General features: G+C 41.8%; 1 protein-coding gene across 2 annotated transcripts in view; it reads right to left on the bottom strand.

Annotated features, from left to right (window-relative positions):
• Nucleotides 1-13,155, bottom strand: part of etv1 (ETS variant transcription factor 1) — a 114,391-nt gene that overhangs the window by 77,856 nt on the left and 23,380 nt on the right. The window lies entirely within an intron of this gene.

Raw genomic sequence — 13,155 nt, 5'->3', positions numbered from 1 at the left:
CAATTGTCAAAGTCTAGCAACCTCCCTATACATAAAACCAGAACTATTTTGTCACTGGTGATTGGATGCAATCTATGTTAGAGGTAACGTTGGATCAGAGACTTGGTTATTTTTTGTTAAATCAGAAACCTGCTCAGAATCAGCTATCACTGGATCAAGTTCATAGATAGCTGTAAATGCATTGTGATGCCTTTTATTGATCAGTGATGTATACAATTATTTACTTCTGAATCCAGAGACTAGACTTTAGACTTTACTTTAGACATACAGAGCGGAATTAGGCCTCTCGGCCCTCTGAGTCCGCGTCGACTAGTGACCATTATCCTATACACTAAGGATAATTTACAATTATTACCGAAGCCAATTAACCTACAAACCTGTACATCTTTGGAGTATGGGAGGAAATCAGAACACCCTTAGAAAGCCCACGAGGACACAGGGAGAAAATACAAACTCCATACAGACAGCACCCGTGGTCAGGATCAAACCCGGGTCTCTGGTGCTGTAAGGAAGCAGCTCTACCGCTGTGCCACTGTGCCGCATCTAATGATGCACATTTACCAAAAAAATAGGAATATTATATTCTAGTCCTTTACAACAGATGCAAGAAGGAAGCCAAAATAGGGTTTAAGAACTTGGTACAATTGCAAACACCATTTCATTCTGTACACTAAAGTGTGAAGAATATAACAACTACATTTCAGTATTTCAATAATCTTATAAATGTACAGTTACATTTTCTACGATAAATACGCAAAAACACGATTGCACAAATGCTTGATGTTTGACAATTTACAGCAATATACCAGTCACAAATCCTCACGATTGACCGATTCATGGCCTCATTATTCAAGGTGGACCATAATTACATCCATTGCTGCAAATCAATGGTTAAATTATTGAAAATATTTTAGAAAATATTGGATTTGTACAAATATGTTTTTCCTCTAATAGTCTTTTTTTAAAACAGTAATGCATCTATTTACAAAGACATTAATTCGCAAAATATGCCGCATTTGAAAATCAAATTAGCCTTTATATTGTCCCAAGAGGCCGTACATTCCATAATTTGAAGAAAATAAGGAGTTTACTTACTCCTGAAATGATTTTCAAAGAACTCACTGTACCTGGTCCTTTTCCCTCATACCATGCACACTGATACAACTACTTACCTTGCAAAGAACAATGGATGAAGCATATGACTGACTGAATATTGGAGTTAACTTGTACCACTGTGTTTTCAAAGCTTAAGGGTTATTCTGAGAACCAAGGTAATGTATAGGACTAGTCACTAAGCTTGTACCTGCAAGATTCTTTCTCCTGTTCAATGGACACTTGTAAATCAAAAATCTATCTTACTTCTGTACTAAGTAGTATTCTCCATGTAATTCACAATAAATGCCAGAAGCAGAAGCCAGGTCTGTTCCAAGAGAGAAAAAAAAAAGTGTATCACTGCCTTTTATATCTATTTTCCCAGATTCGTGCAGTAAGCATTTGAGATATATCATAGGCTTTCAATAGCTCTTTTACAGTACATTTACCCCAGCTAAGTGCTCCCCAAAACCCATTACTAATCGGCTTAATCTCAGCTATGAGCTCAGCAGTCTTTTACAGAGCCAATAAAGAGACTCACTTGGTTCTCACTGTGAGTCTCTTTAATGGCTCGGTAAAAGACAGATATAGCAATAATATGGCAGGATCACTTCACTGCAATTAGAACACAACTGAGATAAATTTAAGGACTATGCCTTTATTTAATTAGTCTTCTCATATGATATTTGTGATTTTAATATTCTGTTACAAACCATGATTGAAAACATATAAAATCTCCCTTATCCTTATTTACTTGAATCTTCCGAAGCGCACACAGCGACAACCCTTAAGAGATGGCAACAAGATGTCTCCATCCTTATTCCCACAAATGTGATCTGCACTGGATGTTCTGCTCATTGTGGCCTGGCCTCAAGGAGTGTAAATCCAGATATGAATGATTGTAACTATTGGCAACTTTGGAAGTGCCATGAATTTATTGGAACATAAATTACCTGGACCAATGTTCTAGAGACACAAGCTTACCCCACACATCTTTAATATTTGCCCCACTCACTCTAATGCTATACCCTCTACTCTTTGACACTTGACCACACACTGTAGCCACCACGATAGCCTAGGAGTTTAAAATGCGTTAATTAAGTAATCTAGAGTAATATGCTAATATCAGTAAAGGTGACCATGAATCCACCATCTTCCAGAATTAGACAATGGACTTGGCAGTCCATAACCAATAGTATGGATCAAGGAAAGCTTAAGGGTAGAGGGGAAAGATTTAAAGGGGATCTCAAAGGAATGTGTTTCATACCGATAGTGGTGGGTGTATGGAACAAGCTGCTAGAGGAGTTGGTGGGGATAGTTACAATCATAATGTTTAGAAGACATTTGGTCAGGGACACAGATATTCAGTGAGTAAGAATTTAATTGTCCCATATGGGACATATGACAATAAAACACTCTTGAGTCTTGACAGATAGGAAAGGTTTCAAGTGTACACAAAAAAGCTGGAGAAACTCAGCGGGTGCAGCAGCATCTATGGAGCGAAGGAAATAGGCAATGTTTCGGGCCGAAACCCTTCTTCAGACTGATCGGGGTGGGGGGGGGCGGGGACAAGAAAGGGAAAAGGAGGAGGAGCCCGAAGGCTGGGGGATGGGAGGAGACATGAGGGGGACTGAGGAAGGGGAGGAGATAACAAGGACTAACAAAATTGGGAGAATTCGATGTTCATGCCCCCAGGATGCAGACTCCCCAAGCGGAATATGAGGTGCTGTTCCTCCAATTTCCGGTGCTGCTCGCTGTGGCCATGGAGGAGACCCAGGACAGAGAGGTCGGAGATGTATTTGTATCCAAGTGTAATTGGACAAGGGTGAGTTGGGCCGAAGGTCCTGTTTCTGTGCTGTATAACTCCATCTATGAATACCTCCAAATCCAAGTTTTGCAGTCTAGCCACATGCCAATTTGAACCCTTGTGTACAATTAAACAACAAATCAGAGAACATCCCCAATCTTAAAAATCACAAGGGCTAAAACATTTGCATTTAACTTCAGCCAGAAATGTCAAATAGCTAATCATTTTAGCCTGCTGCAGATGTCCCCACCATCATGGAAGTCAACCCCTGACCAATTCAATTTGTTCCAGTAGATTTCAAGAAATAACTGGGAAAATTGAACATGGCAAAGGCTGTGGAAATAGACAACATCTGGCTGGAGTATCTGGCTTTCAAGTTGTAGCTATGCCTTTAGTCAAGCTGCCCCAACATCTGGTATTCACTCAACAAATGAGAACGTCTCTGCATACTATATCGACGGAAGGCATGGCAAATCCTATCTGCTGATTTGTTCTTTAGTTCACTTTCAGTCAACAAGTTATCAGGAGCTTTTTGGTGATAATGTGATCGTGGAACGAACCAACACCCTGACTGCCAGTGGACAATTTGAGTGTCACCATGGCAGGAAAACAGAATTCGAGATGAGGCATTAACTAACTAAGTGTCATCAAAGGGCTATTGTAATATTGCCCCCATCAGAATAGTGGCAATATTTTCACAAAGTGGCAGAATGTGCTAAATTTTATCCTTTAAGCAAAAGAAATGGCAATGTAGTGGATTTTCCCGTATGCAAATTGCATACTTTTGGTGAAGAAAATGTAATTATGAAGGAATATTCAGCAAATCTGGATTTGGAGAGAATCAAGGGATATGAGGATAATGCAAGAGGAAGTTGACATAGACGATCAGCCATACCTTGATGAATGTGTAGAAAGGAACTGCAGATGCTGATTAATACTGAAGATGGACACAAAGTGCTGGAGTAGGTCAGCGAGTCAGGCAGTATCTCTGGAGAAGAATGATGGGTGACATTTTGGGTCGGCACCCTTCTTCTTGATGCATTATGCATTCAGACTTGATGCATTGTGGGCAGATGTGAAAAAGCCAGATGGTTTTTTCCCCCCTCTTAATTCTTACACTCGTACTTAATATTCTCATAGTTGTGGTTGTTGTAGGCACGTCTTATCAGTTCCAAGACATTGCTGCAGGCGATCCGCTGGTCAGTGCCCTGGGTCAAGCTATCAGGTTTCAAAGCAACCTTTCCTCCATCATGTGATCAGAAATGAGGATGGGGAATTCACAATGTTAAACTCCACATTCCAACGTGAAGATAAAATTGTCCTCTATGGCAAGATCTGGGCAACATTTAGATCAAGTCAAACATTTGCAAATACTAATTGTCCAACACATGCAATACGCATCTCTAACAAGAGAGGCTCCAATCATCTATCCTTGACATTTAACAGCATTAACGGTCAACATTCTGGATGTTACCCATTAACCAAAAACTTGAGTAGACCATTTAAAACATCAAACAGGACAGCACAGGAACAGACTCTTTGGCCCCCAATATTCCTGCCAAACTTGATGCCAAAATAATCTAATCTAATTTGCCTCCGCGTGATCCATACCCCTCCATTCCCTTCATATCCATGTGCCTATCTAAAATTCTCTTAAATGCCATTATCGCATGTGCCTCCACCACCACCCCAGCAGCACATTCCAAGACCCCCCATGCTCTGCGTAAAAAAACCTTGCCCCGCGCTTCTCCTTTAAACTTTGTCCCTCTCACCTTACACCTATGCTCTCTAGTGTTTGACACTTGACCAAACACTGTAGCCAAAAGCACAGGCCAGAGCCTTGATATCCTGCAGTGGAACAAATCATGTTTGAGAAAAGTGACTTTCTCAAACATATTCATCCATGTGTTAGGAGTGCAATTGATGAGTGCAGCTCCAAAAACACTAAACAAAAATTGCTATCATGCAAAGCAATGAAGTCTGCTTAACCCACTCCACCATTTGATCTGCAACAAAAAAAATGGAGAGTAGCTGGAGTAAGTCAGCGTTCTCTGGTGCAACCATTCAATCTCTTCACTTCAGTGGCTCCACACTGCATGAGCTGTCAGTATGACTACTCACTAAATCCTTCTTTGACAGCACTTTCAATTCCCACTAGACCATAAGACATAGGACCAGAATTAGGCAATTCACCCCATCAAGTCTGCTCCACCATTTGATCATGGCTGATCTGTTTTTACCTCTCAATCCCATTCTCCTGCCTTCTCCCTGTAACCTTTGATGCTCTTACTAATCAAGAACCTATCAATCTCCGCTTTAAAAATACCCCTTGACGGCCTCCTCAGCCGTCTGTGGCAATGAATTCCACAAATTCACCATGCTCTGGCTAAAGAAATTCCATCAGATAAGTGCCATTTTTTTTGACAAACACAGATCAAACCTGATCAAATTTACCAAGTTTGAAGAGGGTCAGCATTCCAGCTTGGTTTCCTGTTCAATTCACAAGCACATCCTCAGTTCCAACCAAGGTCGGAGACACAAGGAACTGCAGATGCTGAAATCTTGAGTGAAACATAAAGTGCCGGAGTTACTCAGTCAGGACAAGACCCATCTGGAATAGTGTCCCGATCCAAAACATTCCTTGTCCATTCTCTTTAGAGATACTACCTGACCCACTTAGCTACTCCAGTATTTGTGTGTTTCACTTGAGTAACAAAGGGATTAACGGAATATCTAAATTGAATGAAGAAGATTGACAATTCATCAACATTTGCAAAGTGACTAGTACTGCTGCATTTCAGCGTCCCTCTGAGGTCACTCTAGGAATCTTATCAATGGATAAGATCATCATTATCAGCAGACCATTGAGGAAGGATCAATCCATTCATTTTGCAAACACCTGAACACTTTAAAATAAATCAAGGACCATTGTTTTTATCCGCTACAGGTGCACAACCTTTTATCCGAAAGCCTTGGGACCAGACACTTTTCGTAATTCGGAATTTTTCGGCTTTCGGAATGGAAGATTTTTAGCGTAGATTTTAACAGCTGGCTCAGTGGTAGAGTGCTCGGCTAATATCCGCAAGGTCGCGAGTTTGCGCCTCGATCCCGGCAGTTACTCGATCGCGAGTTTGAGTCTTCAATGTAGTTTTTTCTTGCGGAATATGAGAGAATAGGGAGGGTTAAGCTGGGATCATTCTCTGCGAGATGATCTTAGTGTGGGAGACAAGTGTAGGAGAGGTGTACTGACTGTGTGGGCAGAACTTTGGAAGTGATTGCCCACCATTCTCAAAAGACGCTGTGTCTCCCTGTCCCTGGGATAGCAGGGGGCGATCAAACAGCACAATACCCCCCTCCCCCTCCAACTCCAGAGGAATCCGCTCCCCGATGGGCCGCTACGGCGACGTGGCAGTTCGCCCACAGCCCGAGCTGCGCCACCCCAAGAACAAGACGTACCTTGCACACCATCAGCTTCTGCCCCTACGGGGAGCGTGTTCCTCTGTAGTTGGAGCGGGGCTGGGCTAGAGTTGCTGATCTGGGATCTCCGTGCTTGCAGTGGGCCTGGGGGTCGGTGTCCCGATGAGGGGGCGCAGCTCGGGCTGTGGGCGAACTGCCACTTGTCGCCGTAGCGGCCCATCGGGGAGGGCTTCTGGTGGTCCTGACGTCTCCGGCCTTGCAGGTGAGCAGGAGAGTGGGGTTGTTTGCAGTTGCAGAGGGAGGGGGCAAGGGCGGTACAGTTCCCAGTCTCAGCTCCTGTCCAGGAGGGTGGCCGGAGACGTCAGTACCAACAGGAACCCGCTCCCCGATGGGCCGCTACAGCGACAAGTGGCAATTCACCCACAGCCCGAGCTGCGCCCCCTCATCCGCAACCCGGGTTCCTCTGGAGTTGGAACGGGGCTGGGCTAGAGTTGCTGCTGGCTGTGAGTCTCTGGGATCTCCGTGCTTGCAGTCGGTGTCCCGTTGGTCCTGACGTCTCCGGCCACCCCCCTGGACTGGAGCTGAGACTGGGAACTGTACCGCCCTTGCCCCGTCCCTCTGCAACTGCAAACAACCCCACTCTCCTGCTCACCTGCAAGGGCGGTACAATTCCCAGTCTCAGCTCCTGTACAGGGGGGTGGCCGGAGACGTCACAGCCCGAGCTGCGCCCCCTCATCCGCAACCCCAAGAACAAGACGTACCTTGTACACCATCAGCTTCTGTCCCTACGGGGAGCGCGTTCCCTGGAGTTGGAACGGGGCTGGGGTGCTGCTGGCTGTGGGTCTCTGGGATCTCCGTGCTTGCAGTGGGCCTGGGGGTCGGTGTCCCGTTGGTCCTGACGTCTCCGGTGACTGGCACTGACCTGCTGGCATCACCGACGTGAAGACAGTGCAAAGCCCCCGCGCCAGTGCAATGGGCGGGGAGCTGGAGAGGGGAGGGAAGGGGTCACACACATGGCCGGGAAGCAGAGAGGTGTAGGTGGGGTGAAACTGAAGGGAGCGACAATCTGCTGCTGCCTGCCCGCTGAGTTAAAAAGTTCCCACGCAAGACTCACGATACACTGTGTATCGTGAGCCTACCGTGGGAACTTTTTAACTCAGCAGGCAGGCAGCAGCAGATTGTCAATTATTAACCCTCCCGCGCAATATACCCTCACCTTCTCTTTTATGAATGGGGATTTAGTTCCCCTTTCTTCGAGGACCGACCGGAAGTTCCGCTGTCACCTCTGCGGGCCGCCCTCGGTGAACGTCTTCAAGGACCTTTCTTCTAGGACCGAAAAAATGTCCGCTATTCGGAGCTTTTCGTCATTTGGAATTTCGGATAAAAGGTTGTGCACCTGTACTGAGAAGTCTTGCAATTCTAAATTCTTCTAAGTTTCCTTAAAATATGCATAACAAATTATGAACGATGTTAAATAATGAAAATTACAAAATCAATGCAGAGGCACTGCAAGTTTAACTGCTGATTTACAGCTTTCACTCTCTGGGCTCACTCCTGACCTCTGTTCCTGTCTGTAGAGTTTACACATTGTCCCTGTGACTGTAATGGTCTCTGTTTTTCTATTTTCCTCCCACATCCTAATAAAGACCAGGTTGGTAGATAATAGCACTACTGTAAATTGCCTAAAATGTGCTGGAGTAATTCAGCGGGTCAGGCAGCATCTCTTGAAAACATGGATGTTCTCAACAGACGCTGCCTGAACCACAGAGTTACTCCAGCACTTTACTTTTGATTGCAGAGGTGAGTCGTGGAATCAAGAATATAATTCGATTTGTGTAAAGAGATTATTCAAGAGTTCAAGATTGCTTATGTGTGATATGGATATATGAACTGAAACAATGAAACAACTGAAACATGGTTGACCCAGTGTTGGTGGGCCGAGGTGTCTTTTCCCATACTATAAATACAGTTCACAAAACATTTGGACAACTAAATGTGAATAACCGTATACAAAGGTTGAAATTATACTTCAACATAAAGACCAATCGCTTAGCATCTTGTACATTATTTATCACTGTGCTTGGATAACATTCTTGTCAGAGCCTTTGACAGGGTATATCTGCAGAATAATGAAACATTATCAAGAAATATTGGATGGGGCCCTGACCTACCACTTCTGAAATGTTTATTCCACCTTGATCTTCTTTAATGGTATCTCCTCCATTGTTACAGCATTGGAGACCATTCAGCTCATTAAATCGCTAGCAGCTCATTGTGAATATAATCCAGCTCGTCCCACTCCAATACTCCCTCCCATAGTCCAACAAATTGTTTCATCCTGTTATCTTGTGAACACACTAATTGGATTAGCCCCCATGACTTTCCACCATCAAGGATGCAAGATGGTTTAAGAAGCAGATGAATAGGGGAAAGAAAAATCAGTGCCTCATAAATTAAGAAAGTCATCTTGAGTGACATAGGTAATGGAATATGAAGCTCATCTTTCGTCATCCAGAATCTCTAGGTTACAGGATGCTAGATTCAATCTGGATGTGTGGCTTTAAAATCAAGACCTCAGACTCTTTGGAGGGTGAAGAGCCAGCTTCCCCATCACTGCTGCCAGGTTGAATGGAGTTAATTGTTCATGCACTACTGAACGTTAGTTTTGCAATCAAGCAGGTCTAACTGGAAACAAAAACTCATGAGCAGACTTCTGATGGGTATTTATAGTTGGTGAGTAGTCTCGTTCAATAAAAAATAAAATATACAGAAAGATATCCGAAGAACAAAGTCGCCTCAATGTTCAAACTGATTAACATAAATGATAAAAACAGAAAGTGCTGAGAATTGTCAGGCAACATTTGTACAGAGAAAATTGTACATATTATTTCAAGTCAATAACTATTCATCAATTGCCCGAGGATGGATTTGATGAAAGGTCGTCAACCTAATTATTTATTCTGTTCTTCACATCACAGATGATTCTCTGATATTTTCTGATTTACTTTGGAATTTTAGCATGTTAATTTGGTCTTTTCAGTTATTAGTGAGCATGTGCACAAGATAACTCTGCTGACATGAAAATTATATAATCAAAAATCTTACTATTGTCAAAGTTTGAAATCTAAAATGATCTGGTGATTTATGGAGTCAGCTCACTAATTCGAGCCGTTCGTCATTGGCCAACAGTGCAGCAAAATAATATTGTAATTAACCTAAACCATCTTTGGTTAAAGATGGTAATGTCTGCTGGGATTGCCATTCCCAACGATGTCCAATGGAAAAACGAGGAACTGCAGATGCTGGTTTGCAAAACAACACACAAAATGCTGGAGTAACACAGCGGATCAGGCAGGATCTTTGTCAGAGAGAGGATGAAATGCTGCCTGACCCGCTGAGTTATTTCTGCACTTTTGTGCCCAACTAAATGTGAATAACCGTATACAAAGGTTGAAATTATACTTCAACATAAAGACCAATCGCTTAGCATCTTGTACATTATTTATCACTGTGCTTGGATAACATTCTTGTCAGAGCCTTTGACAGGGTATATCTGCAGAATAATGAATTACCTGTGCTAGATGTTCACGTTTGTAAATATTAGGCATCGTGATTACTATCATGGCCAGGTAGCCTGTCAATAGGTAACAATGCAGCTCACGTATTTCACATTAAATGTTGGTGCTCCAATGTGGGGCCAGTGGTTTCAGGAGGGTTGGGAGGGGAAGGAAATTGGGGAGAAGGAACACAAATTTTATTTGCTGACATTTCAAACTTTATAATTGTATTAATTTAAACTGCTTGACTTGACCAGCATTATTCCATCTGGCAATGTTGCAAAGTTTAAATGTTTACAAATTAGATAAAGCTTTAGTTAATCAAAGAACTGCAAAAAGCTCTTGCTGCAGTGTGGACAGTGTTTTATGCCATGCTTGAGCACAGAAATTGTGGCTATGCTGCAAAAAACAGTTTTCGGTATTCATATTTTACAACCCACTTTAGTATGTTTTAATTTCTCAAGAACTCAACAAACGTAAGGTTACAGATATTGGAATATGTGGCACACATGGTGGGAGCTCACATTAACCACCCTAATTTTCTTTTGTGTTTATTGAAAAGTAGTGAATCAGTTCAGCGTGTTATGCTATCACTGAATATTCAAACTGCTTTTAGAATTTCATCATCTAAGGGTAAAGTGAGATTTTTTTTGCTTTGAGATCTGACTGTTTCACTTGTAAATTTGTTTGTGGTAATATAACCAAAGTGTACAAGTTACACGTGGCTTTAATCACGAGAAGCAACTCGGCAGTAAGCCAGCTGCTACAACAGCAGGATCCATCTCTGCTAAGAGATTAGTAATACTGTAGACTGAATACTGTGATGTAATTTTTGTTTTGTAAGAGCCTTTTAAGTATGTTCCAGGTTTTCAACATGGTAGAATGAGTTAACAAAAAATAGGCTTTTTTTTTAAAGCGCTACTAGATCTGGTGTCATTGTTCAGAGGCCTTTTTCATTCAGCAAAAGAAAGTCTCTTATCAATTATTTAAGTGAAATTGAACCTTGTTCAAGACAAGGTTATGCAATGGGGAAAGAAGATTTTTATAGGACATAATTGCTCATTAAGCGGTTTCCCAGAATATTAGTATTCAACCTCAATCTTGCATGTAACTTTAAGAAACATCAAAATAAAAATCCACAAAGGGCAAGGTACTGAAATGTAAGTGTTTCAAAGGGAAATACACAAAGATTCAATCCACGATTATTTGCTTTTCGTTGGAGGAAGGGTGGATGTATTGATTAGCTGCTTCATTCTCCGGTGCAATATTAACCGTGTTGGCTGCAACACAGAGGCGCAACTTTACCTACATTCGGGTGAAAGCTGCTTGTGATTGGTACTTTCAAAAAGGACAAATTAATGGAAGGAATCCAGGATGATGAGACCATCAAAAATAAACTGTAATACTGAAAGACAATCAACAAAATAATCGATCGCATGCAGCATGCGCTCTAAGTCAGCTTCTATGCCAACATCAGCGATCCATAAAGAAACTGCCACCCACTTGAACTTTGAAAAATTGTCTAAGTAAAAGCAGAAGTTTAATTCAAAAGAAGCAAAAAAAGGGGCAGCTAGAAGTTTAAATGAAATTGGCATTAATCTACATAGTCAATGTTCACCGATTAGAAAGAAAACCTTAAATGTGGAGTAACTCAAGGTCAGGTCTTCTTCAGATATCGATCTGAAACGTCACCTATCCATGTTCTCCAGAGTTGCTGCCTGACCTGCTGAGTTACTCCAGCAATTTGTGTCCTTTTGTGTATTAACCAACATCTGCAGTTCCTTGTTTCTATAGAAAGAAAACCTTTTTGCTATTGGCACAAAATAACTCCTTGTGTTATTGTCATTTATTTTAAAAGAGCTGATCTACAAACACCAGTCAGTTTTAAGCCTGAAATAATAAAAACATGCTCAGCGCAAGGATGGGGTAAGAAATCTGAGTATAAAATAGTATAAATGAGCATACTTTATTCGTCAGAACCTTTTAAAACAAAAACAAAAATGTGGAGTTGCGGCTATGTTTTATTTACGTTGTTAACTAAAACAGAAATTTGGGCATTTATTTGTATTTAAATTTATCATCAATTTAATTTTGTCTCTTTATTTATGCCAGCAACACAAGAAGTTTAGAAATAATGTTTTCCTAAGATTAAGGATTTTTTTTAAATGCTCTGCTCTGCAGTTTCTGTCCATTGAATCTTTGTTTACAATATTCAATGAAAATGTTTTTTCATAAATAATCACAAAACATAAACATCATTCCTAGTTTGAAAGGTCGTGAGCCCTTTAGTAGGATTATGTAGGAGGGTTAATCAATTATATTTACAAGGCATGCAGAGAAGGCAGGTTGTAAACGGGATGATTAGCGACTGTGTGAAGCTCCAGCAACTGTCTCCATCTCTATTATATTGGGGATTTATCAGAGCTTAATGGACTGGCTTCAGTTGAGGTTCCTGGGGTGGTTCAGTTTCATGTAACCGGTTCATGGCATAGCCAAAGACAGGTCTTAACAACTGAAACTGCTGTGTCAACATTGAGAGTCCAAAAGGAAACTGGGCACCATTCCAAGTTGTCTGTTTAGATTCTAAAGACATTTCTGATATTTTAATTCTTCATTAGTTCCAAATCAAAACTCGGCATGAACACGGCAGCAACAGTCACACGGGAGACGGGCGAACTCACCCTGACAAAGTTAATCGGAAAGACTGCGCATATTACTGTTACTTTATCAAATAGGCTAAATTTTGCCATGCAGTAAGCCATGTGTTATTAAATTATATGCCCCCCCCACCCCACCATTAATGCCTGGAATGGGATTGTTTTTCTACATCTTTGCTACTTTTAGAAACAAATGATCACGGACCAGCCAACTGAAATGGAGTTAAAAGCTTTACTACTCAGGAAAAAATTCCTATTTTATGACTTTCTTCTTCCTTTTTTCGTGACATGCACAGTGCTAATAAATCTTCAAAGTAATGGACATGTATAGGCTCAAAGCGCCAGACACCTGGGTTCAATCCTGATCTTCGACGCTCTGTGTGGAGTTTACATGTTCTCTCGTGGCTGTGTGCTTTTCTTTGGGTGCTCGGAGTTCCTCCCACATTCCACAAATGTACTGGGGGGTTGGGGGGGGGGGGGGGGGGTGGTGATGGAATGATCAAATTAAATTAACCCTTAGTGTTGATCAATATTTAAAAAAATTAAAGGGAATATATTGGGCATTTGAGACAGAATAAATTGCAAATCTGTGGGAAAACAACAAGGGCAAATAAGGCTGAAGAGA

Source organism: Amblyraja radiata, chromosome 2 (genome assembly GCF_010909765.2).
Source record: "Amblyraja radiata isolate CabotCenter1 chromosome 2, sAmbRad1.1.pri, whole genome shotgun sequence".
NCBI lineage: Eukaryota > Metazoa > Chordata > Chondrichthyes > Rajiformes > Rajidae > Amblyraja > Amblyraja radiata.
The sequence above is the reverse complement of the archived record's forward strand: the minus strand, read 5'-3'. Positions and strand labels throughout refer to the sequence as shown.